This window comes from Lissotriton helveticus, chromosome 8 (assembly GCF_964261635.1).
Source record: "Lissotriton helveticus chromosome 8, aLisHel1.1, whole genome shotgun sequence".
NCBI lineage: Eukaryota > Metazoa > Chordata > Amphibia > Caudata > Salamandridae > Lissotriton > Lissotriton helveticus.
Genome location: NC_136069.1, coordinates 1,599,534,830 through 1,599,560,598, shown reverse-complemented (window position 1 = coordinate 1,599,560,598; position 25,769 = coordinate 1,599,534,830). Strand labels below are relative to the sequence as shown.

Below are 25,769 nucleotides of genomic sequence, written 5' to 3'. Positions count from 1 at the left end.
CCTCCGCCCAGTCCAAAATGGAGCAGGCCACCAGGTTCAGGGAAGAACTGCGGGTCCCTCCCAGGTGATTGATGTAGGCCACAGACACCGTGTTGTCCGATCTCACCAGGACATGGCAACCCCTCAGATGAAGATGGAAAAAGCGGAGCGCCCTCTCCACCGCAGACAACTCCCTCCAGTTGGATGACCTGCGAGACCCCAACGGGAGCCAACGAGCCTGAACAGCCCAATGGTCCAGAGTCGCCCCCCAGCCGGAAGCGCTGGCATCTGTGGTCACAACCAGAGGAAGAGGCAGACGGAACAACATCCCCACTGAAAGGTGGAAAGGATCCAGCCACCACTGAAGAGCAGACACAATGTCCAGAGTCACAGGCACAGGAACCGCAAAATCCAGGACAGGAAAGGGGACCCACCGCTGCACATGCCACAGCAGAGGGCGAAGATGAACCCTGGCCCAGGGCACGGTGAAGACAGAAGCAGCCATGTGGCCCCGAACCTCCAGCCACTGAAGGAGGGGAGCCGAGGTCCGTGACAACTTCCTCAGCAAAGACTGAAGGCGACAAATCCGGGCCTCTGGCAGAAACACTTTGCCCAACACAGAATCGAAAACAGCACCGATGAAGGTCCTCCGAGTGGCAGGCTCCAGGTGGCACTTCGGCAAGTTGATTAAGAACCCGTGATCCCTGAGCGTAGACATGGTCAAGAGAAGGTGGCGAGACATGATCTCCAGGAACGGAGCCTGAACCATCCAATCGTCTAGGTACGGGAACACCGACACCCCCAGGAGATGGAGATGGGCCACCAAGGGAGCCACCACCTTGGTGAACACCCTGGGGGCGGACCGAAGACCAAAGGGAAGGACGCAGAACTGCCAGTGCTGGCCCTCCAGGCAGAAGCGCAGGAAACGCTGATCCCTCACCGCCACCAGGACCTGGAGGTACGCATCCTGGAGGTCCAGAGTGGAGAACACCCATCCCACTTGGATCAGCGGGAAAACCTTCTGGAGAGCCTCCATCTTGAACGGGATCTTCCTCACGAACAAGTTCAGACCCCGAAGGTTGATGACCACCCGGAAGCCTCCCGTTATCTTCGGCACCACAAAGATGATGGAGCAGACGCCCAATCCCCTCTATGCCAGCGGAACAGGGACAACTGCAAGCTTGCTGACCAAAGAACGAACCCCGTCCCACAAGGCCAGACGGTGGGATGCATCCCGAGGAGAAGGGGTCAGCACCACCCCGGAGGGGGGAGGGGGGGACAGGAACTCAATCCGGTAGCCCCTTGACAGGACATCCAGCACCCATCTGTCGGAGGTCATCAGGCGCCAAGCAGGAAGGAACTTTCGGAGCCTCCCACCAACCAGGGGCGGACCACCAGCGAGAATGTCCCCTAGGCTGGCATAGTCAGGAACGCTGCGGACCAGATACGCCACCCCTCTGGGACTTCTTCTGAAACTTCCGTGGAAAAGACCGGCCAGCGCCACGCTGACTCTGAAACGACGACTGTCTTAATCTGGAAGGCTGGCGGAAAGACCTGGCACCAGAGAAGGAGGAACCCCTTCGGGGCAGAAGATCACGAAAGGATAAAGAATGCTTGCGCTCCTTGAAGACCTTATGCAGTTTCTCCTCCAGCGAGTCATCAAACAGACGAGCACCAGTGAAAGGCAGCCGCAAAGCCATGGAACGCTGGGCCGCATCCGTCTTCCAATCCCTCAGCAACAGGTTACGACGGGCAGCCACAGAGGAACCACAGGACATAGCAGAAGTCCTCACAGAATCAAAGGCGATGTCCGACAAGAATTCCGCCTGGCGCTCCATAGACTCCAGTAATTCCGGACAACTGGCACCCTCCTGCATAGACGAAAACAGGGACTTGAAATCAGTCAGCAGAGACTGGGTAACATACGCCCCATAAACGCCAGAACGAATAGCCAGGTGCGAGGCAGCATAAGATTTCTTCAGGGTAGAATCCACCTTCTTGTCCGCGCCATCCTTCAGAATGTTATCATCCGCCATTGAAGGACGCCCCACATGACTGGCCATCAGGAAACCCCATGTTAACTCTCACATGGGAAAGGACGTCAGGCAAGAGATCCCTGGAAATGTATTTGCCTTGAAGATCAACAGCAGCCGAAGAAGACTCATCAGATTCAGAAGAAGACGAAATATCAGAATAAAGCGCAGCAGAACCAGAAAGACCAGCAACACCTTTCTTGGACGCCTTGATATCAGAAAGAGTCTCCAGGATAAGGCGTTTAATCCTATCATCACCAACCCCCTTGGCACGCTCACAGGAGGAGGAGATGAGGACCCACTGGAATCCGAGGAAGATGGAGGCACAGGAGAGGAATGCTTCCTCTTGCGAAGATGCTTGCCCATGACTAACCAAAGCACAAAGCAGGACTGAAGGAAAAAACCACAAGAGCATACACACAGCACCCCCCAGAGGCACATATATATATATAAATAAAAGGGCACAGCCCAATTAAACCCCTACAGGGAGGACCGGGATAGGCCAAAAAAAAAAACGAAAGACAGCCCCAGAAAACAAACAGGGAGGCAAGGTCCCACCCCCCCACCAACCAACAGGCCAGGCCAGAGAAGAGGGAGGGACAGGAAACATAAAAGTGCAGAACAGCCGCGCACCGTAACCATGCACTACTGACCGAATTGCAAAGTGGAAGGCCCACGCCCGAAGCGGGAAGCAGGGGCGCCGAAAACGCCCAGGGCCCGTGGCGGTGCACCAAAAATCACCCCAACCACCGGAGCGCCCGGAACTCACCCGGGCGTCCGTCCATTGCGAGGTCAGGCAGGAAATGTTCCACCGCGCATGCGCTAAACAACGCATCGCGAGAGGAGGCCGGGCAGCCACAGAACGGGGAAGCCCGGCCCCAGGAAACCGGGAGGACAGAGCAGGGACACAGCGAGCACCAAACGCCCCCCGCCCCCACAGCACAGAGGATGGGAACGGGGGGGGGGGGGCAGAAACGGAGACGAGTGCGCACAGAAAACAGCGATCCCAAAGCAAGCACCCCACAGAGAAAAACACCCCCGGGCCCCCACAACCACAGAGAGGCCCGGAGGGAGGGGGGAAAGGAACACCCCGGGGAGGAGCACGCAGAAGCAGACCAGCGCTCCCCACCCCTACCTGGCAGCAGTGCAAGGAGCCAGAAGACATCAGGAGCAGGAAAACCAGGAACGAAGCCGAAGAAGGAAGACCAGAGAAGCCCAGCAGCTCAGGTCAACCAATCCAAGGAGGAGACAGGGAAGTCCAGCAGCCCCACTCCAAAGAATCCCACGAAGGTCCATGAGAGCCTCCCAGAGCCCAGCAGAGGAGGAACCACAGGACAAAGAAGGAGGTAAGTGCCCGGCACCCACCCCAGCGTCTCCCATCAAGTAATCCACCGACAGGAAACAAAACAGGATGTGCTTCTGGTGGTTGGGCATGATATAGCACCTGGCAGGAGGGGGGGTGGAGCCTAAAAGCGTTTCCTGTTTTGTTTCCTGTCTATGGAATACCTCATGAGTAATGACTGGGTCGAGGACGAGGGACGTAGAGGTAATGCAAAGTGCCCTTCTACTGAAAGATCAAGTACCACTAAATAAATGGTTAAAATAAACACATTTACATTTGCACCGAAGTAGTTCATACCAGCAGCAGATGTAAGCCTAATGGAAGGAGGAGACTATGTCAGTTTTCAAGTTGTTAATGGAAGAAACCTCCATACCAGCAGTGAATATGTTAATTGATGCTTTACCTCCAACATGCTGCTGCTCCTGCCCTGAGGTGTTAATGCCTACATTCTCCCACTTAAGACACAATACCAAGCATGAAGTTATTGGCCCAATTTAAATAGGAGCTTTTATTTCCCAACTCATTAGAACTTTGTATCAGCTGTGGAAAGAATAAGGAATGACTGTTCCTTGATAAATTTGAACTCAAGATGGTGAGGAAACTCCTTCCAGCTCTGACTTTTACTACTGATCCCTGCCTTCAATCACCAGAAATAACAGGGAGCCCCACACATGCACACCCTACGCGTTGTTACCGCTGGAGGATCTCAAAGATCTGCTCCATGCATATGTTGTGGAATCAGTTAGATCTGCTCCTCTTCGCCTCACCTTAGGAAAAGCTGAACACAGAAACCATATTAGAATGCCTCTTAGGCAAAGTGTCCACCTCCAACAGATGTTTTTGATTTTTTTTATATAGTTTTATATAGCGCAACGTTTTATATAGCGCGACCTAGACCCGAGACATCGGGTATCAGAGCGCATTACATGAGCACCAGTTTAGTTACAAGAGTACACATTCATTTTTGATAGGCACAGGGAGATTAAGTGATTTGCCCAGAATCACAGGATGTTGAGCATTGTTTCTGAGACTCGAACCCGGGTAAGAATAATAGACAGATAAGAAAAATAGAAGCAGAACTTAACCCTATCACTCAAGTCACTTTTTTTTAAGTTCTCCTTTGGACCTCATCTGAATCATCATTTCATAAGTTTGAACCAATCACTCTTCAGCAATTTAAACTTCCTCGAATTAGTTGCAAATCAGGTTCTCCATTGGATCCCTGCCCTACTAGTGTGTTGGCTAAAGTGATCGATGTCCGTGATAAATAAAACAGTCAACACCTCATTAGAATCAGTCTCTATTCCAGCTATTCCGAAACCAGCAAAGGTAATGCTCCTCATGAAATAGCCCTCTACCAATCCCAGAAATTCTGTCAAATTATTGTCTCTTTTCTTTACTTTCCGCTCTAGCAGCGACCTTAGAAAAATTGGTTAATGTCTGATTACCTGGATTGAGCAGATCTTCTGCAGGCTTCACCATCGTGCTTTAGTATGCTTCTTCGTCCAAAATCAGCTTTGCTAGAAGTTTTTGATTACATAAAATTCCCTATTGATAAAGGGGAGAGAGCAGCCCTCATTCTTCTTGATTTGTCAGCAGCTTTCGACACCGTATCTCCTCCCATACTTCTTCAACACCTGTCTGAGTTAGGGATTTGAGGCCCATCGCTTCCATGGTTTCATTTTTTTTCTCGGGCAGACAAAAATCGGTCAGTTTAGCCTATTACTTCTTAGGCAATAAACAACACAATTGTGGCATCCCCAGGGTTCTTCACTTAGTCGTACCCTGTTTAATGAACATATGCCCCCCCTCCCCCCACTGGTGGCCCTGATCGAATCTTTTGGTGTTAAGGTAGTCTCATATGCTGATGATACCTACCTGATTTTCTCAATGGACAGCTCTACTAACACATCTTACTGTCATCTTTTAAAATGTGTCTAAAAACAATCGTAAAGTAGATGCATAATTGCTTGCTCAAGTCCAACTATAAAAAAAAGATAGCTATCTTTTTGGCTATGGAGAGATTTTCCCAACTTTTCAGTCTCGATTGGTGGCTTGAAGGCCTTCCTACTCCACCTGCTCCTGTATACACTGCAAGAAATGTGAGTTTCATTTTAGACATTGCGCTGTCCTTTCACCTGTGCTGGCAATTACTGGATCATGTTTTCTAATTTGAAAATCCTAAAAAACTTTGTGGACATTCTTCCTTTGCAGGTGAGTAAATCCGAAGTGCCAAGCCAGGTCCTCCCTGAACCGTAACACAAGCGCCCTCTGACCGGTTTCACCCTAGTTTTGGCTCTGCGGCCAACCTACATTTGCCTCAAATTGTGGAAGGATTAGTGTTAATATAACCTTATAGCCCGCCGTAGAGGGCTATACCGGCTATTAAAGGCCCTCTCCAGCGTTAAAGGCGTCGAGCCGAAGGCGAGGGCCTTTAACAAGGGAGAGGGACTTTAATAGCGGTATCGCCCATCTACGAAGGGCTATAAGGGTAAACATCCTTTACAACGCAACTTTTACCACGCAGTGCCTTTACGACGCAACTGTTACAACGCATGTCATTACAACGCATAGCGTTGGGGGACGCTCTAGGATAGGGAATAGATTTAATTTACTATCCAACACCTTCCCTACTATCCACGGGGAATGGAGTTGGAATAGTAAATTAAACTATTCACTATGCAGCACCCCTTACCGCTATGCGTTGTAACAGCATGCGTTGTAAAAACTGTGATGTAAAGGCATGCGTGGTAAAACCATGCGTTGTAATGTCGTACAACCGCTATAAGGCTATTAGAACATTCTGTCACTAGAGGACAGAATGTTCTAACAAAAAAAATAAAGCCTTTTGGGAGCGTGAGGGGATTGGAATCCCCTCAGGTTCCTTGAAGCCTTTGTTCACAGCCAGAGCTGTGAACAAAGAAACATTGGAATGTTGGAGCTCCAGGCTTATACCAGCCGCCATTATAAGCCCGGAGCACTCCATTGTTTTCAATGCAGCTCCCAACATTCCAATGTTCTAATAAAGAGTATACCACTAATATAAGCATTGCAACTGATATATTGCGCTGTTGTTATATCATTCGGCCATTTTTTAATAAGTCTAAATAGCCACATTAAACTGCAGCTGTGCCCAACTACAGAATCAACACTACCTTTCACTTTACACTTGGACCCAGATTTACAAAGGAGTCATGCAATGTAGCGCAGCACCCAAAGTTACTGTGCTGCGTTGCGTGACAGGGAGAGATCAGGATAGCGCCATATCTAGAGAGATATGGCATTCTACTCTGCTCTCACGACTGGGTGCAGAATTTTGCTGCCGAACGGCGAGCACATGCCTTTGCGCCATAGTGCAAGGGTGTGTGCGTGAGTCTAGCTTAGGTTTTGTACTTTGAAGGGTGCCCTTCAACTACAAAACATTATGACTAGACACGTTTTAAAACATTTTGTATGTTGTGCAGTACAGTGCAGCATACATTCAAAGTCGGAAAAGAAAGGAGAAATGAAAGCATTTCTCCTCTTAACGCCTGGTTTGCAGTAGTGGGATTTTTTGGCACAAACCCTGTCTACAAATGTCAGTGGAAAGGGTTTCGAGTCAAAATGCATGTGGTTAGTTGGGAGCGCCCGTGTACCACCAATGTAACGCACCCTTGACGCTGAGTGATGCAATGGAACGCTTTATGCTACTTTTCTTTACAAACAAACGCACACACCAATTTGTGGTGGTTTGTAAATCTCCAAAAAGTGTTTGCGTTGGGTTTGCATTATAAAAGTAACGCAAACCTGGGGCAAAAGCTTCGTAAATCTGGGCCCTCGTTGGCTTCTCTTCCAGGGCTCCTCGAAGCAGCACCGACTCCATCCCAACTACATGCAGATTTTATTGACTGTGCCCCCCCCCCCGTGACACAGACCACAGGCGCTCCCATCTTTTAAAGAATGAGTAATCCAATGGCTGCCCTAAGGTTGTCTGCCTACCAGAGGAGGGCAGAAATCAGACCAGGCAACTGGGCAGTGCAGCAAATGTAACTCATGGTGTGTAGGTTGGCACACTACCAAGGGGCCTTGGGCATCATTCAGGGGGTAGGGAAAGTACCACCTATCTAGTAGGCCCCTTAGGGCAGGCCAATGCATGTTAAAATGTCAGGGCAGTACCAGTGGGGTACAGTGGAACATTGCACGTGGGGGTGGTCACTGCACCCCCACGTGAGCCCAGTATTATTCAATTACAGCCTACAAACATGTTTCATCCAGTGCTGTGACAGTTGTGGAACACACAAGTCTCAATTGTCATTTCAGGGTGAATCTTTGGTGCATGGGGGAGGGAAGAAAATGCCAGCCCACAGTAATGGCTGAGCTGAAGGGCTGGGAGCGGGGGTGCATCCAGAACAGAAGGGGATGTGGTAAGAGGTTAAAGAGGCGCACGTGCGGCTTTGCAGCTTTCGAGCCGACACTGTGCAAGATTCGAGAAGAGATGAGATTCAGCTATAACAACAGTCTCATGAGGGTCGGGGAAGCAGCACAGTGCTTTTCAGACAGCAAGTTCATGACCCCGCACAAAGGTCAGATGCACTTTACTGGGACCAGATCAGTAGAATGACGAGTCCATTACATGTCAATGTTGCTATGTAGATTTGCAAATTGCCTTATTTTAAATGACCAAGGCCTCTGAATATATAGAATTTGTGAAAAGTTCAGATTCATCGTGCCTCGTAAATGAAAGCAATCAATTATTTTGGCAATATGAATCATTTCTTTTGCTTGCTTCATTGTGTTACTTTATTGCCTTTTGATAGATGTCCCTTATGTGGGTTTCAATAGGTGTATCTCTGAGTTTTCCCAATCTTTCCAAGTTTTCCTTATGGATTCTCGAGTGTGTGTGCTTCTAAGAGCGGAGACGCAACGCCCCACTGAAATGTCTCCAGATAGAAAAACAAAATGGTAATGAAGTTAATTCAGTAACATTTTATTTTTCTTCGCGACTCCCAAACGGAGCGTCAGGACGGGGGCGGGGCTGCTGCTGACTGACAGCAGCACAGAGAGCAGAGCACTTTCAGTTTAAAGTGTGCCTGTCTTTTTGACTGGCAGTCTTGCGACGGCCAGCCACACACGCGTACTTTAAACCTCTATAGCCCAGTTGTCTTAAGACAGCTAGGTTACAGAAAGCCAAAGCCTCCAGAGCACTGTGGCGCACCTAGTGAATTCTATGTCAGTCCACGGAGGCTCAGATTATGCTTCTCTTTGCTTTACTGACAAATACAGCAGCCAATAAAAACTTTAAACTGGCATGACCCCGGAAGGACAACCCCCTCCAACAGTCTGCACCAATCACTATCAAGTCCATGATATAATTGTCCATGTTAACCATACGACCTCCTCTTTCTTTGCTGCTGCAGCAGCGAGTTAAGTGCCCTTTACGTTACTTCTTTATTGTGGGTAATTGTTATAAGGGCGGTGGTTATTAACGGCGCGCGCGTGCCAGTGATCTTGTTGTTGCTGAGCGTGTCCTCGCTCTTATTGTTGCTGTGTTTTGTGACTTTCGTTGTTCAATTATCGAGGTATTTGCCCCGTTTTGTGGTGTATGCCCGCGCGTTTGTTTTTCCCTTGATTTCAATCGGAGCGCGAGCCGGAGCATGCGGTGTGCTCGGTAGGGGGCGGTGGAGCAGGAGGAGACAGACGCGAGACGCTCACGCTCAGGAGGCAGTCGAGCCCGGCCCCACACGCGACGCGCATGCGCGAGGAGCCGACTTTCGTTTTCTTGCATTACCGGCTCCTCGCACAGCGCGCGTCTTTGGCTGCATAAATCCTGGTCTCATTTAACGCTTAACGGAGCGTATCCGGATTGGAGCTAGGCTCTAGGGGAGTCTTATGTGTGCATAAAGGGGTCTCCTTCCACCTTAAAATCGGCCTCATTGAAAGTTGAGCTTTGAGTTTACAGTGTTTGTGTGTGTGTTAGAGGCACCCCTGGGCTACTCCCCCCCTAGAAGTTCCTCCACACCTCCCTGCTTTAGAGCTATGGCGTACTACGCCGAGGAGGATAACCAATGGGCAGAATATAACGAGTATGAAGAGTATGAGCCTCAAGAAGAGCATTTGGAGGAAAATTTGGTGGAGGCCCTGGATACCCATGTCCAAGGGTCAGTGAATAGTGCGCTAATCAAGGCCCTCAAGCCTTTTGCTAAGCCCCTTCAGAATTATGGCAAGAGAAAGTTCAAATCAGCCCGAAAGGGCGGTACCTCTTCTCACTCCTCGGCCCAGGTATTGGCTCGGATGGCCAGGAATGTCATGAAGGATCATGGCTCAATGGCGAACGACACGTCTGGGGATTCTTCCCCGACTCCGCCTGATTCCTCTGATTCTGAGGTGGAATCGGTGGCTCCCAAAAAGAGATCTAGGAAGGTGAAACACACCCATAAGGCGGACGATGGTCAGGTGCCCAAGAACCTTCTTTTTAATCCTAACAATATTGTGCACCCTAGGTCCACTGGATGTATGACGTTACAACGCATACTTTTACAACGCATACCGTTACAACGAATTTTTTACAACGCAAAAACTTTTACAACGCATACCATTACAACGCATGTTTTTACAACGCAAGTACTTTTACAACGCATGCCATTACAACGTAAGTATTGGTAAGTATATAATATTTTTTTTTAAATTAATTGTAATTAATATAATTTAATTTAATTTAATTAATTTAATTTTTTTTTACCCTGTACCCCTGTACCCCAAAAACCCAAATTAACCCAGAACCCTAAAAATACCCCTGTACCCCAAAAACCCAAAACTGTCCCTGAACCCTAAAAATACCCCTGTACCCCAAAAACTGAAAACTGTCCCTGAACCCTAAAAATACCCCTGTACCCCAAAAACTGAAAACTGACCCTGAACCCTAAAAATACCCCTGTACCCAAAAACTGAAAACTGACCCTGAACCCTAAAAATACCCCTTTACCCAAAAACTGAAAACTGACCCTGAACCCTAAAAATACCCCTTTACCCAAAAACTGAAAACTGACCCTAAACCCTAAAAATACCCCTTTACCCAAAAACTGAAAACTGACCCTGAACCCTAAAAATACCCCTTTACCCAAAAACTGAAAACTGACCCTAAACCCTAAAAATACCCCTTTACCCAAAAACTGAAAACGTAAAAAAAAAAAACCATATAAAATATTAAATATAATTATATACTTACCAATACTTACGTTGTAATGGCATGCGTTGTAAAAGTACTTGCGTTGTAAAAACATGCGTTGTAATGGTATGCGTTGTAAAGGTTTTTGCGTTGTTAAAGTTTCGTTGTAATGGTAGTGCGTTGTAAAAGTTGCTTCCCGGTCCACTGAATGGGTACCGTGTCCGGAGGTGGCGCATTATGTGGGTAACAACCTGCGACAGGGTTTCGACAACGGGGTGAGAGCCACATTGCGATCTGAATGCCCCATGCCATCCTTGACAGGGAAGGTGGCGGATACACCGGATTTGGATCCCACAATGGCGGCGTTTATGAGGAAGTTTGCGAAGGATCCAAAGAAGGGGCTGGATAGAGCGTGGCGGGGTGTTCAGGACAAAATGTTAGATGTCACCGGACCCCTCACGAAGATTCTAGACGCAGCAGTTATGGCGAAGGATAAAAATGTGCCACTGGATGTATCGGAGGTTCTGGAATGGGCACAACGTGCCATGTGCTTCTTGGGGAATGCGAATGTGGCCCTATCTACAGAGCGGAGGCGCTCTTTTCTTATGAGACTAGATTCCCAACTGGCGGAGATGGCCCCTTCCGAACCAGGTTCCCTAGCTAATGGTATGCTATTCGGAGACAAATTTGTCAAGGAAATGGGCAAGTAAGTTGCCACCTTCTCCGCGCTGGACAAGGCGCAGTCCAACATCAAGAGAGTACTCCACAGTGGTGTTTTTGATAGGGCCGGACGCCCACGAGGTCGAGGGTCCGGCCGAGGTTATGCACAGACCTCGCGTGGAGCAGAGCAGAGAGGCAGAGGCAACCGACGCTCCAATTTCTACCCCTCCCGCGATAGAGGAGGTCGAGGCAAGGGGCAGAGAGGAACCTATGGTGGACAGCAGAATAATTCGGGAGACTACTCCTATTCAGGTACGACTTCTATGCCCGTCTGAACATATGGTGGGAGGCAGACTGTCTCTTTTTCTCCACAGGTGGCGCCAACTCACGAACGACCCTTGGGTGTTACAAACAGTACAGGGTTTTCACATAGAGTTCTATGCCTCCCCAGTACAGCGGCAGAGGCCAGAACCACTTTATTTTTCCCAAACAGAGCAGAGTTTCATCGACGCAGAGATATGCTCCTTGCTCCAGAAGGGAGCGATAGTGGAATCCACCCCACACGATCTAGGCTTCGTCAGCACCGTCTTTGTGGTCCCGAAAAAGGACCAAGGGTATCGACTGGTGTTGAACCTCAAAGAGTTCAATGGCTGGGTTGTGTATCGACACTTCAAAATGGAAGGGATACACCTCCTGCGCGACATCCTATTGGCGCAGGATTGGATGGTGCGTCTGGACTTAAAAGACGCCTACCTGACAGTGGCCATTTATTCTCCGCACAGGCGGTTCCTACAATTTCAGTGGCGCAACCGGTGGTTCGAGTTTTCCGCCATGCCCTTTGGACTGTCATCCGCCCCATGGTGTTTCACCAAGCTGATGAAACCCATCGTGCAGAGGTTGAGGGAAATGGGCGTTCGCCTCATTATTTACCTCGACGACATCTTGATTTTAGGACAGTCACCGGAGGTGGTGTCACTCCATCTGTCGTGGACGATCCACCTCCTTCAGGACTTGGGCTTCCTCCTGAATATACAGAAGTCAATCTTGCAACCTTCTCAGGTGATGGAGTTCCTGGGTTTCCAGGTCGACTCGGTGAAAGCTCAGTTACTCTTGCCCCTCAAGAAGAGAGTGGCGGTCAGGAAGGAGTTGAGGAGAGCGCTTGCCTCTCCGACAATCTCATTGAGGACTTTGGCACGCCTGGTAGGGCTACTGGCTTCTTCGATCCAAGCGATCTTTCCGGGCCCCTTACATTACAGGGCCCTGCAGCGTTTGAAAGCCTTGCATTTGCGCAAGGGCCTGACTTATGCCCAACAAGTTTCCCTTTCTGCGGAGGCTCGTACGGAGATAAACTGGTGGTTAGCGCATATGGATGCGTGGAACGGCAGAGCCATTTTCGCGGCCACCCCGGAGGTGGTGATAGAGTCGGATGCCAGCCGTTGGGGCTGGGGAGCCCGTTGCGGCTCAATGGAGACGGGGGGTCGATGGTCCTGCGAAGAGCTGAGTCTCCACATCAATTGCCTAGAACTCCTGGTGGGTTCTTTTGCGATTCGCACTCTGTCCCCTCAGAAAGTTTCGTGCTGCATTCTCCTTCGCATGGACAATGTGTCCGCGGTGCGCTATATAAATCGCCTAGGAGGCACCAGGTCTCGTCTCCTGGCGGAGATAGCCAAGGACTTTTGGCATTATTGCCTGGCCCATCAAATTTCGGTGACGGCGGAGTATATACCGGGGTCCGCCAATGTGACGGCGGATTGGAACTCTCTGTATTTGAGGGATGCCAGCGATTGGAGGTTGCATCCCAGGATCTTCAGGGCATTGGACCGCAAATGGGGTCCGTGTGTGGTGGATCTGTTTGCCTCGCGGCTCAACAGACAAGTGCCCCAGTTTTACAGTTGGCGTCCGGATCCTTTGGCGATCAGCTCGGACGCCTTTCTTCAGTCATGGACGACGGGCATTCTATATGCGTTTCCTCCGTTTATCATGATCCCGAGGGTTCTGGCTCAGGTTCGGAGGCAGAAGGCGGAGGTGGTCTTGATCTCCCCGTGTTGGAAAGCACAAGCGTGGTTCCCGGTGGCGATGAGTCTTGCCTGTGCATCGCCGGTGCGGATCTCATCGTTTCCGGACCTTCTTACGGACCCGGTGGGTCTTCGCCATCCGTTGGTCCTTCAAGAGCAGTTGTCTCTTATGGCGTGGAGACTTTCCGGCGCCGTTGGCAAGTGCCGGGAGTTTCGCAAGACGCTCTCTTTTTCTTGTCACAGGCATGGGCACCTTCCACACACAAGCGTTATGAGTCAGCTTGGAGACGATGGGTTGGTTGGTGTAACGAACGGCAGGGAGATCCGATGGGATCCGATATCACTGTGATAGTGAATTTTCTATCTGAATTGGCGCGATCAGGAATGGCTTATAGATCGGTGAATAACTTCCGGTCAGCTATTTCGGCGGGACATCCGCATGTTGAGGGCAAACCTGTCGGGGAGCACCCCCTGGTGTGTAAAGTAGTTAGGGGGATCCGTTTGGTGAATCCCCCTCAACCCAAGTACACTGAGCTTTGGGACGTTTCAGTGGTCCTGCGTTTTTTGACGGCCTGGCCGGCTAATGAGGGACTATCTCGCAAACAGCTCTCGGCGAAGCTTACGATTTTGCTCTGTTTGATCTCGTGCAAGCGAGTGTCGGATATTCGGGCCTTGGATTTGGCAGGTAGAGTATTCACTCCCACGGGAGTTTCTTTTACGATTTCTAAACGTACGAAGACACATGCAAAATTTATTACTTACCCTGCATTTCCTCATCATAGTAAATTGTGTGTAGTTAAATGTCTTAAGGTATATGAGGATTGTACTAGAGAATTTAAGACTGGCTTTGGTCAATTGTTGATTTCATTGCAGAGACCTTTCCGCCCAGTCGCCTGTGCGACTCTGGCCAGGTGGGTTACCTGGTTGTTGGACCTTGCTGGTATTGATACCTCTAAATTTGGGGCTCATTCTGTGAGGGGGGCTATGGCCTCTAAATCCTTTGGTGCCGGTTCTCGGCTTCAGGATATTATGACTGCGGCAGATTGGTCTTCTGAATCCACTTTTAAGATGTTTTATCATAAGCCTATTGTGGATGTGGCCTCAGTGGTGGTGGAGAAACTTTAAACTAGCATAATCTGAGCCTCCGTGGACTGACATAGAATGAAAAATTGTCTAGCAGACGCGACAAAGAATTTTCAATTCTATTAAGGACACGGAGGCGAGGATTATCCCACCCGGGCTTGCAGAACTGGGATTTCGTGCATTATTGGATGATTATGTGCTGTATTGTACCCACCCGAATGTTTATGATGGCTTGACTGTATTTCCAGTTTGGGGAATAGCCATTACGACATATATTCTTGTTTCAGGTGATCAGCAGAAGCAGACTTGAGACGACCAGCCTGTGATCTGGGACTGTTTGCAGTTGTGCAGGAGGTGACTTCCTCGACGTTGGATGCGATAGTTGCCACGTTGGCCTCCGGTCTTGTTGGACGGATGATGTACTCGCAAAGAAAGAGGAGGTCGTATGGTTAACATGGACAATTATATCATGGACTTGATAGTGATTGGTGCAGACTGTTGGAGGGGGTTGTCCTTCCGGGGTCATGCCAGTTTAAAGTTTTTATTGGCTGCTGTTAATGTTAATTTTCACAAGTCAGCCCTCAGGAACGGTGCTGGTAGTATCTGCTCTAAAGTATTAATCGTTTTTTACCAATATTACAGGTACTTATCAATAATTAAAATAAAATGTGTAGGGCTTGGTGCAAACTCAAGTTTCTATAGAAATGCATATCTTGTGTGTGTTGGCAATACACCTTCAACAATGTCCCTTTGCACAATGTGACTAATTTTAACTATTCATTACAAAGCTCCATGTTTTAAATTACCAGTGGCATGAGCCCACCCACAATATATACCATATACATAGCTCTTAACTACGGCGTTCTGCCTATATGAATATAATGTAGCATTGCTTACCTTACAATTTGAAGTTGTGGCGCAGTAGGATAGCTGAATGTTGTTTGGATTTCACCTATACAAAAATAGCAAACCAGGCTCGTTCGGTGTAGGACACCGCATTTTCCACGCAGTTTTTTCCAAGACTTTACCAGGATGGCTTTTCAACGAGCATACCTTTATAGTGCACGCCTATACCATGTATAGGTTAAAGTAGGTAAGTAATGTGTTTTATGTGCACACACACACGCACTCACATACATCAATTTACAGATTAGTGAAATAGTTGTAAGGGGTATAGGTAGTAAGGTGCTCTAGTAATAAGTTTACCACGAGTATGGGAATGATTAAAAAATGAAATGTAAGAAAAAAACAATCATCTGTAATTCCATTAAAACTTTAATGTACTGGTGGGGGATGCTAGGGTTTTAGGGGGCAAGGGTGGAAAAGTGTATGAATACACATGTTAACTTCAATACCCAAGTATTAAATAAAAAAATAAAATAGTTAATTGAAATTATTATAAAATTAAATTAATATGTATTGCCCTTTGTTAGATTTGTGAGTCTCTAGTTGGCGGAGGTAGGTACCTTTAACCAAATAGGGGCCCTTGCGTCTAGTCAAGATAAGGGGGTACACTTCTAAAATAACCCCTGCTCACCCCCTTGGTAGCTTGGCACGAGCAGGCAGACTTATCTCAGAGGCAGTGTGTAAAGCATTTGTGAACACATACAGTAATATAGTGACAACATTACAAAGGGACACCACACAGGTTGTAGTATAAAAAGAAGTATTATTTATATAGACTTATCACAAGACCGCAAACGACAAAATGCCACAATACTGTACCCAAAATTGGTAGAAATAGCTTAGTTCTCTTTAAATGGTAAATGCGACACTTATGTTCAAAGTACCTTTGATGCGTATCGCTATACAAACAAAAGAGTTGCAGGGAAGGTGATGCGTCTGTTCCTTACACGCAAGAACGGGGATGCGTCGGTTCCTTACTCCAGGGGAGGTGCTGCGTCGGTTACGTACTGCTGCGTAGCGGACGGTGATGTGTCGGTTCCTTACCAGAGGGGAGACGATGCGTCCGTTCTTCTCCGCATGGGGAGGTGATGCGTTGGTTTCTTACCGCGCTTCTGTGGCGATGCGACTAGCAACACCGGGATGCAATGAAGATCCGGTGCAATGAAACAAAATGGCGTCTTCTTAATGTTGCAACAACGAAGGGGTGATGTGTGCAGGCCAGACGGCCGTGCGGCGACTCAGTGAATCTTCTTGAGCCGCAACAGGCCCTGCAACACGCTTCTCTGGTGATGCGACGGCATCTCATGTGATGGTGACACTCTTCTCCAATGATGCGGGGCACCTTGGTGATGGGATGTGACAGCGGCGGCACGCTTCCTCAGCGATGCAACGCCAGCTGCTGCGGGAGCGACATGCCTCTCCGGTGATGCAACGGCATCTGCTGCGACGGCGACACTCTTCTGCAGTGATGCAAGGCGCTTCGGCAATGCGATGGCGACAGCCGCGGCATTCTTTCTCGGCGATGCGACGACAACTGCTCTGGCGGTGACATGCTTCTTCATCTTGAGTCGCGCTTCCAGCTCCCAGCAACACAAAGTCTCTCAGAAGGCCCAGCTCAACAGCTGGCTCGTCAATTCCCAGCAAGTGAATGCAGTGGAGCTAGTTGGTGAAGTCTGTTGTCCCTGAGATTTCAGCAGGAGGCAAGCTCAACCTTCAAGCCCTTGGAGATCCATTAGTTGATGAAAGTAGCACAAAGTTCCTTTCTCCTTTCTTTGGTAGTCAGACAACCACTGCAGGCCAATCCCCCAAACAGCACACAGCACAGGGTTAGTCTCCTCCTCGAGTCTCTCTCTCTAGTTCCTCTCCTCAGCAAAGATTCTTCTTGTTTCCCAAAGTTCTGGGGTTTGGGTCCCCCCATTTATACTCGTGCGAGCAAGCGTATTATTACTCTAGGATTATTGTAATAACTGTATATTAATTCAAATAAATTCATTGAAATTATGAAACAATTACATTAATATGTAGTGCTCTTGAAACATTAATCAACTAGGCCAAGGTGCAAGGGACATAGGGGCAAAGAGTGAGGCAGTATCTTAATGCTTGGGTATTCATTTTATTACTCAAGTATTCATTTTTAAAACTGATTTACCTTAAAAATAATAAAGTATGTATTGCCCTGGAATCAATAACCAACTGAAAGAGGATGCAAGGGATATGGAGGCTAATACTCAAGTATTAGTTGTAATACTCAAATAATAACTAAAACAATTCCTTGAAATTATTTCAAAATTAAATGGATAAGTATTGCCCTTTAAACATTAATCCACTGGGGCGCGATGTGAGGGATATAGCGGCAATGGGTTGATAATGTCCAGGATCACGGGAACATGCCACATTGTGAACATACATACGTTTACCACCTAATTGGTGTTCCTTAACTGCCTCTCTCTGGAGATATAAAAGGAGAGTTAGGTGTATCAGCCTACGGTTGTATGTAATTTTCTTACATATTCATTGAGCACCATTACGTGAACAAACGTGCAAGTAAGATAAAACACATATAACACAGGTGAGTACTTCTAGCGCTGGGTCGCCTCTTTGCCGAGGCAGCCATGCGCTATACAAATATTCTAATCTAATCTAATCTAGTGTAATTCTACTGAATTTGATACCTCAACCATTGGTCATTTGATGTAGGATATGTCGCTGTGACACAGACTCAATGTACTAGTAGGGACACACATGTTGTAAGGCAAATACATAAACAAAGAAAGAATCCACATACATATTAGATGCATTAATCTCGCATCATGGTTCCTCCAGGGAGAAGGTGGCCTGTTGTCATACTCTGTAGGAGACAAAGAGATCGGTTTTCAGATTGTAAGAACTGATATGTGCTCGTCGATCCGTTTGGATTAACAGAGAGGCAGTTAAAAAACACCAATTAAGTGGTAAACATATGTATGTTCACAATGTGGAATGGCATGCAAGTATCGTGTTTCCAGTGAAGAACATACAGGAGTGGTACCAAGGGACTAGCGGCCACATGCGTCATTGTTGCCGTTTGCGATTCCTAAATTGCGAAAATTAAGGAATCATAATTTAGAAATCGCAAACGGCAATGCATGAAAAAATCGCATTTTTTTTGCGATTCCTTATTTTTCCTTAATTGCAATTCACAATTTGCGAATCGCAATTAAGGAAACCCTTCCCATTGATTTCTATGGGCTAAAAGGCCCATAGGAATGAATGGGAAGGCATTCACATTTTGCGAATTTCATTTTGCGAATCGCAAAATGTGAATGCAATTTCAAGGGTGCAGGGGGGGTTCCAAAGAACCCCTCCCTGCACCCCTGAAATTTAACTTTAAGTGCAATTTACACACACACATGCCCTAAGGACATGTGTGTGTGTAAATTAAAACTTTCAAAAAAGTAATTCGTGCATATTTTAAAGTTTTTGGTAAATTAGCATGAAGTTCAACTTCATGTTAATTTACCCCTTCCAAATTGCGAATTCGCAATTTCAAAATGATCACGCATTGCATTTAAGAAATCTGAAATTGTGATTTCTTAAATGCAATCGCAATTTTAGAAATCGCAACATGGTTGCGATTCCTAAAATTGCGAAAAGCATGATGCATCCCAAACTTGAGAATTGCATTCGCAAACGGCCAAAAATTGCGATTCGCACTGTTTGCGAATGCAATTCTCAATGATGCATGTGGGCATAGGTTCGCATGGTCCTGAAGAAGAGCCAATAGGGACACGGCTCGAAACATTTTGGTCGAGAGGATCGTTGACACATTATAACCTCGAACAAGCCATACAGGAGCTTAATAAACAAGCTGGCAAACCATAATTCACTAGGACATCAACTCACTAAAATATGGCAAGGCACGAGGCCTGTATGGGTTGCCATTGAGTTATTCTAAAAGTTACGAGACACAACAATTTAAGCAACTATTCACATATTATGCTAGATTTAGAACAATTGATAGTATAGCAATGGAGGCTACCATTGTGTTGATCTAAAAGTAAGACGATGACCCCTTAGAAACTAAGGATTATAGGTCTCTAACATAGACTGTAAAATAGATGCTAAAATCCTCACAACAATGCTTGAGATGGTGCTGACAGTGTAAGTACTTCCTGAAAACCTTTGGTTTGCAGAAACAGGAAAGAAGCACTTTCAGTTTCCAGACGGGCGGTTGGATGGACTGTGGGTGGTGTTCACAAGGCAGTCACAAAAATATAAAACCTGACCTGGCAAGGAGCAAAGAAACAGACAAGGAGAAGCTTGGCGGGCTTCAGAAATCTACAAACTGACCTAGCAGGTAAGAAGCATTGGAAAACAAGACACATTACTGGAAAAACAAATGAGCATGTTGGGGTTCGCGGCTGCCCAATTACTTAAGTAGACTCCTTTAGCCTGAGAGGGCACTTTGGCTCTGCCCTGCAGTGTTTGCTCAGATGGTAGATTCTATTACTTTTCCAGTCTGCTCTGTTATTTTACTATGAATTAGTACATAGTGTACACGTGAGTCTTATGGTGCTATAGAAATGGATATGGCATGTTGTAGTACATAGGCGTAGGTAAATACTGTCAAGTGGCATCTCAACCAGCACTACAGCTTAACAGTGATAGGCAGGGAGGCTACAAGAGACAGAGAATTCAGTGTCACTCTGAAGAGGAGGAGATTGAGAGAGCGGAGACAGATGGATCAAAGGATGGATGGATGGGTGGGTGGTCAATAAAGTGGGAGAGGGAGAGGGGCATTGAAGCACTAACTTGTGGTCTGGTAGTGCAGAGAGAAAGGCGAGCTGTGGTGAGATTGCACTTGAAATGTCAAATTGACATATAAAAAGAGAGAGACAGAGAGAGAAAAGCGTGAGGGGAACAAGTATTGTAAATCAAGACAGCAAGGCATGGGAGGGTGAGACAGACCTCAAGGGGGAAAAGAGACAGGGCAACACCACAAAGCGACAGATAAGGAGCAGAAAAATGTGTGGGCAGAGAGAAAGCAAGAGAAGGGAGATAGAGAATGGGAAAGGTAGAGATTGAACGAGAGAGACTGGGGGAGAGGCAAAGAAGTAGAGAGAGACATAGAGACCAACGTTGAAATGGAGAGAGTGAAAAGCACAGGCAAGAGTTCGAAAGAGAGAGAATGAGAGCGAGGTCGGATCATTGCGTGGAGCCCCCTTCCAGAATACACATCGATTGCTTCACCTGTGTCTGCTTCCTTGATGTAGTGTGGGCTACTTTTCATTATTTCAAATTTAAATTAAATGCCATTAGATTTCCCTTATTTGGTGTAGTGGAATCCTCAGAAGTGTGCCTCACAATGTAGTGGCAACGCAGTGGATTCTTGGTAGTGGGTGCACCTGAACTACCTACTATGTCACCACATTGCTCTGTACAAGGCTTAATTTATCGAGGCCCCGGCAATCTTGTCTAATGTTTGCCCTTTTGCATTAGGCTAGTTATGCAAAATTAGTCCATGAGCTGTAACTTCAAGTCTGTTTGGTCAAAACTCTTTTGGTGGTTCTACTGGAACAACTCAAACAGAACGCAAGTGGCTGTTGTTTGCTCCACTTGTTTTTTTGTTTCATTTTCTTAACATAAAATGAATCTTAGTATCCAAAATGGAAGCAAGGGCACATTTTCATCTAAAATATAGAGCCGTGCCTGCCAGGTTTGCATCTCACGTAATTTACGCCTTGGATTTTCCAAAATCCTACATATTTGTGTGAAAGGAAATTACACTCGTTTTGCACACCTGTATATCCTCAGCTACATTGCTAGAGAACCATACATATTCCATCAGATACATTGGATTTTGGCGTTTGTTACACAGTTATGCAGAGATCGGTGTCTAGTGTGTGCAGCCTGTCATGGTTGTTTTTACTTTGGATATTGGTATTCACAGATATGCATTTGTAATGCAAAATAAGCTACAACTACCAGACGTCTGTTAAAGCAAATTGACTGGACAGATTACTTGCCTCCCATGGGTCTTCTTAGGTTGAGGTTCTAAATCTAAATCTGGCAGCATCAATGCCATATCAGGAGTCGATGGATCGTTTGTGGTAGGTCCACAAGAAGTGTTGCACTGATGCAAAAAACCTTTCCGCCATACGGGGTGGGGCATGTCATTCTGCGTACCCTCCCAGAAGTGCAGGTATCCAAGGAAAATTGATAGGTCCCACACACATAGATTATCATGGCATGCTTTATCATTGATGACTTATCTAAGGCAGGTGGATACCACCATGGTGGACTCAACTGTTAATCAGGACTTCTAAATAAATGGTCCTGGGTAGGAACAGGGAAATCCAAGAGTATACACCAGATATCCCTGTTAATAATTGGGTGCCCTATATATAATTAAAACATGTTATGTGTGGATGTTAGATGAAATACAAGGAATCATCCATTCTACTAATATAGCCAACATGTTTCAGCCATGCCAACTTGCCCAATACGGTCTGTGCCCTTCATCAGGACTGTCATAATCCTTGTCTGCTAAGCACTCAGTCCATGCATAATCATGAGGCATAAGCCTCTCATACCTTATAAACATTTTATAGGAAGACATCTGGATCTCTGCACTTTTCCAAGACCATTTACTAAGAACTCCAGATTAGCAGTTGAGTCTGCCAAGATGATATTTACCTACCTTGGTGTGCATAGGTCACCAGAAATGAAGCATTTTGTGATATTCTGTGGGTGAAGTGATCTATCTAATTTACTGGTGTGTGGTTTCCCTAACCAAAGCTGTGCAGAGTGCTGTCTCTGAGTTCTACAGCTTCTATCAGTGTTCCTTTGCACTTTAGTTCCCTGCAGCACCTGTTTCCTTTTTTCCTGCAGCATCCGCCACAGGTAATGTCACTTACCGCCTTAGAAAGAAGGGCTATGTTTGCCCAGTTAATAAAGACATGAAACAAATCAGAGTGTGCCAGAAGTAGTTGAAATAAAAGACCACGCTTTCTAATGCAACAGCTCCTCAAATGTACATATATAATGTTTTGATTGTTTTATGTTGTCTTCAGGTAACAGCAACAACTGATCCATTTAATGATGCCTTGGGTGATTTTCTGCGCCTGTGTCTCTGCGCTCATCTCCCCGGGAATCTCTCAGGTAAATATTGTGACTTCTGAACCTTTGTGAAACTTGACAATCTAGTTAGCCATTTTGGCATTCACACAATAAATATTGCTCTATCTTTAGAGTCACTGCTTTGCACAGAGAAAACGTGGGCACTTAGGCGGTTCTGGATTCAGTCTGCAAACACGGGCCTGGCTCTTCTTCTAGGGAACAAACCAATGAGATGTCTGATGAAGGTATTTGGGGTTTTAGCGTGTGTAAAACCTGGTTTGATTGGAAATGAAATACTCTGCTCTGCTTTAAGTTCATGGTTGGCCCAAATTTGTAGCAGAGACAGGGGCACGAAAGGACAAACATTTGTGTCTGAAAGGCTTGATAAATTAATTTATAAACTATTTTGTTGGATTTTCAATTTTGTGTGTGTGTTTTGTGCTATCTATGCATAATAGGCTTTTAGCAGAGCTGTCACTTAGTAACATTAGCAACGCGGAAAACAGATGCTGGTGCCAGAAAGGCTATTATACAGATACTGTTACGGTGGAAAGCCACTACGAACATAGAAGTGTGTGCAAAAAGCCTATATCCCTAGAATGGATCACGATTTTGGAAGATTTTATCACAAAAGAATTGTAAAGGAAAAATAGCAGGTACCTGGATGCTACTAGGTCCTACGATTATGCACAGAAGAATATGTATGGGGTGTCCAAGATGTGATATTGATACATATAAGGGATAATTGTTATGCAAGGAGGTTGCTGTTAGAGAAACTGTGCTTGAATACGTTGTGTTTTTTATACAAGCTATCTACAAGTCCACAAGGGTGCATGAGGAGGGAGGGGGGTTATTTCAGTTGTTGTGTTCCAAGTGTCAAGAACCCTGTGTGGATTATAGAATGTGTACAAAATGCCCAATGATAATTACGGATGTACAGCTAGAGATGTAATTGCAGGAACATTCATATGATGTGCTGTATATGTGTATCATGACACTTAAAATTAATAAAATATGTTTAAAAAATACTGATACTGTTAACAGCATGTTTGAAGTAGTGCACATCTTTTACAGCAGTGTTTACCTTGAAACAAGCTGAATAGCACTTTTAGTGTGTTGCGTTGACGGGGAATGCAGACATAGGGGGTTATACTTGCCTCACAGTTCGTAGCAAACTGGTAATCGATTCTGATGAATATATGCAGTCCTGAGTGAGCAATACAGGAGCTGGCCTTCAGAAATCCCAGGTATCAAAGACTTTTATCTGTGCTGATTTAGTGGCAGGCCATTCCAACAGTAGATACTTGAGGTTTAAAGTTTAGGGATCTTTATCAAACTCAGCATCCCAGTATACCATATATTAGAACATTGGAATGTTGGGAGCTCCATTGAAAACAATGGAGTGCTCCGGGCTTATAATGGCTGGTATAAGCCTGGAGCACCAACATTCCAATGTTTCTTTGTTCACAGCTCTGGCTGTGAACAAAGGCTTCAGGGAACCTGAGGGGATTCCAATCCCCTCACGCTCCCAAAAGGCTTTGTTTTTTTAGTTAGAACATTCTGTCCTCTAGTGACAGAATGTTCTAATAGCCTTATAGCCCTTCGTAGATGGGCGATACCGCTATTAAAGTCCCTCTCCCTTGTTAAAGGCCCTCGCCTTCGGCTCGGGCCTTTAACGCTGGAGAGGGCCTTTAATAGCCGGTATAGCCCTCTACGGCGGGCTAGAAGGCTATAATGTATTTCCCTTTCGTTGGCGAGGAATAAATGTAAAATGGGTTTCCCTTTTCTTCCAAGTTTTCTGCTATTGATGGAGCAACATGTCTAATTTTTTTTTATATGTCATGTAAAGGGGCCCGATTTAGAGGTTGCCATAGAGGGTATTACGTTGCAACAGCAGTGATGTACCCTCTCTGCCAGAACTCGTTTTGACTGCCCGATTTATAGTTGGGCAGATTGATGGTGACGGTATGTTGACGATAGAGCCTACACCGGCTCTGTCGCAGACATACTCCTCCAACAGCCCGACAGATTACAGGCTATCAAAGGAAAGCCATCTGACCGGCCACTCAATTTAAAGAAACGGTAGGATGGTTTGTTTTTGCCAAAGACAGTAAAAATAAATGAAATGACCCCACCCACACCATGGAGGAAAACACTCTCATGGTGTGGGGGGCCATTAGTTAAAAAAAATTCTAAAACAAGCTCCCGTTTTGGGAGTTTGTTTTTAAAAAAAATGTAAAACTTTTAAAGGTTTGGTGTGGGCGTCTGTCATCAAGGATGGATGCACACTCAACTTTTCAATGGCTTTGTATGAACCACCGTGACTCAGACCATTTATTAACAGAACAGGCAGATGAAAAACACTACCAAATCGTTTACCTCACCCACCATGTTTCACAGAGGTTTGTGAAGATTCAAGACAGTGTACTCCATGCAGGCATCAATTAAGACTTTATCTAGGCAGGTAGCTTTAGCCTTTTGACCTGTTCTGCTTCCTAATTATGTTTAACCCCTTCGGTGCGGTGGACAGCTCGTTGATGTCCTCTGCACTAACTATGCAATGTGAAGCACATCAATGGGTCATCCTCCTGGGGTGAGGATTTTGAATTGGCTGCTCTTGTGAATGGGGACCCAGTGTAGCTTCCAGAGAGCCAGTGTGATGTGAGTGAGGCGTGATGCAAGTGCCGTGTGGGAGGTCGAGTATGACTCTTGCTGCGGTGTTGTGGGTGGTCGAGAGTCAGAGCAAGAATTGTTTGTATATTCTGGCATAGAGAGTGTTGTTGTATTTCAGCTTGCTGGTGATAAGTGCGTGTGTGACTATTCATCTGGTGTTCTGAGGCAACCATTCCAAGATCTTTCGCAGCAAGCGTAGGATGTGGAAGGAGGTATACACTGTGTTGACTTGTGCTGTCATGTTGAGCTTGTCATCTAGGATGATCCCTAGATTTCTTGTGTGGTCTGTGGGTTTTGATCCAACTTCCCCAGCCACTAGGTGGAGTCCCGCGGGGAGGTCTTGTTGCCTAAGACAAGTACTTCCATCTTGTCAGAGTTGAGCTTCAGGCAGTTGGTTCTCATCCATTCTGCTGCCATGATCATGCAGTTGGTGAAGTTGGTTCTGGTGCTGGTTGTCTTGTCCATCAGGAAGAGGTTGAGTTGGGTGTCATTGACGTAGGAGATGACAATGATGTCTTGTCATCAAATAATGCTGGCGAACAGTGACATCTGCCTGTTGAAAAGGGTGGGACTGAGGGACGATCTCCGTGGGACACCTCCTATCAGTTTCTTGGTCTCTGATGTGAAATGTGGCAGCATGAGGAAGGAACAGATCCATTTTAGAGCAGATCCTTTTTGCTAAGCTTGTGGAGACTTCTGTTGACAGTGTTGAAGGCCGTGGAGAGGTTGAAAAGGATGAGGGGTGCTGTTTATCCTCAGTCTAGGATGATTAGAATGTCGTAGGTGGCCGCAATGAGTGCTGTTTCAGCGCTGTGGTTCTTTCTGAATCCTAATTA

The 25,769-nt window shown here is 46.5% G+C and overlaps 1 long non-coding RNA gene across 1 annotated transcript in view; it reads left to right on the top strand.

The window, feature by feature from the left end:
* Window positions 1-22,506, top strand: part of LOC144772076 (uncharacterized) — a 54,148-nt gene extending 31,642 nt beyond the window's left edge. The window contains exons 2-3 of the long non-coding RNA XR_013599634.1: window positions 22,215-22,302; window positions 22,393-22,506. This is a non-coding gene — a long non-coding RNA (uncharacterized LOC144772076). The remainder of the gene's footprint in view (window positions 1-22,214; window positions 22,303-22,392) is intronic.
* Window positions 22,507-25,769: the final 3,263 nt, after the last annotated feature.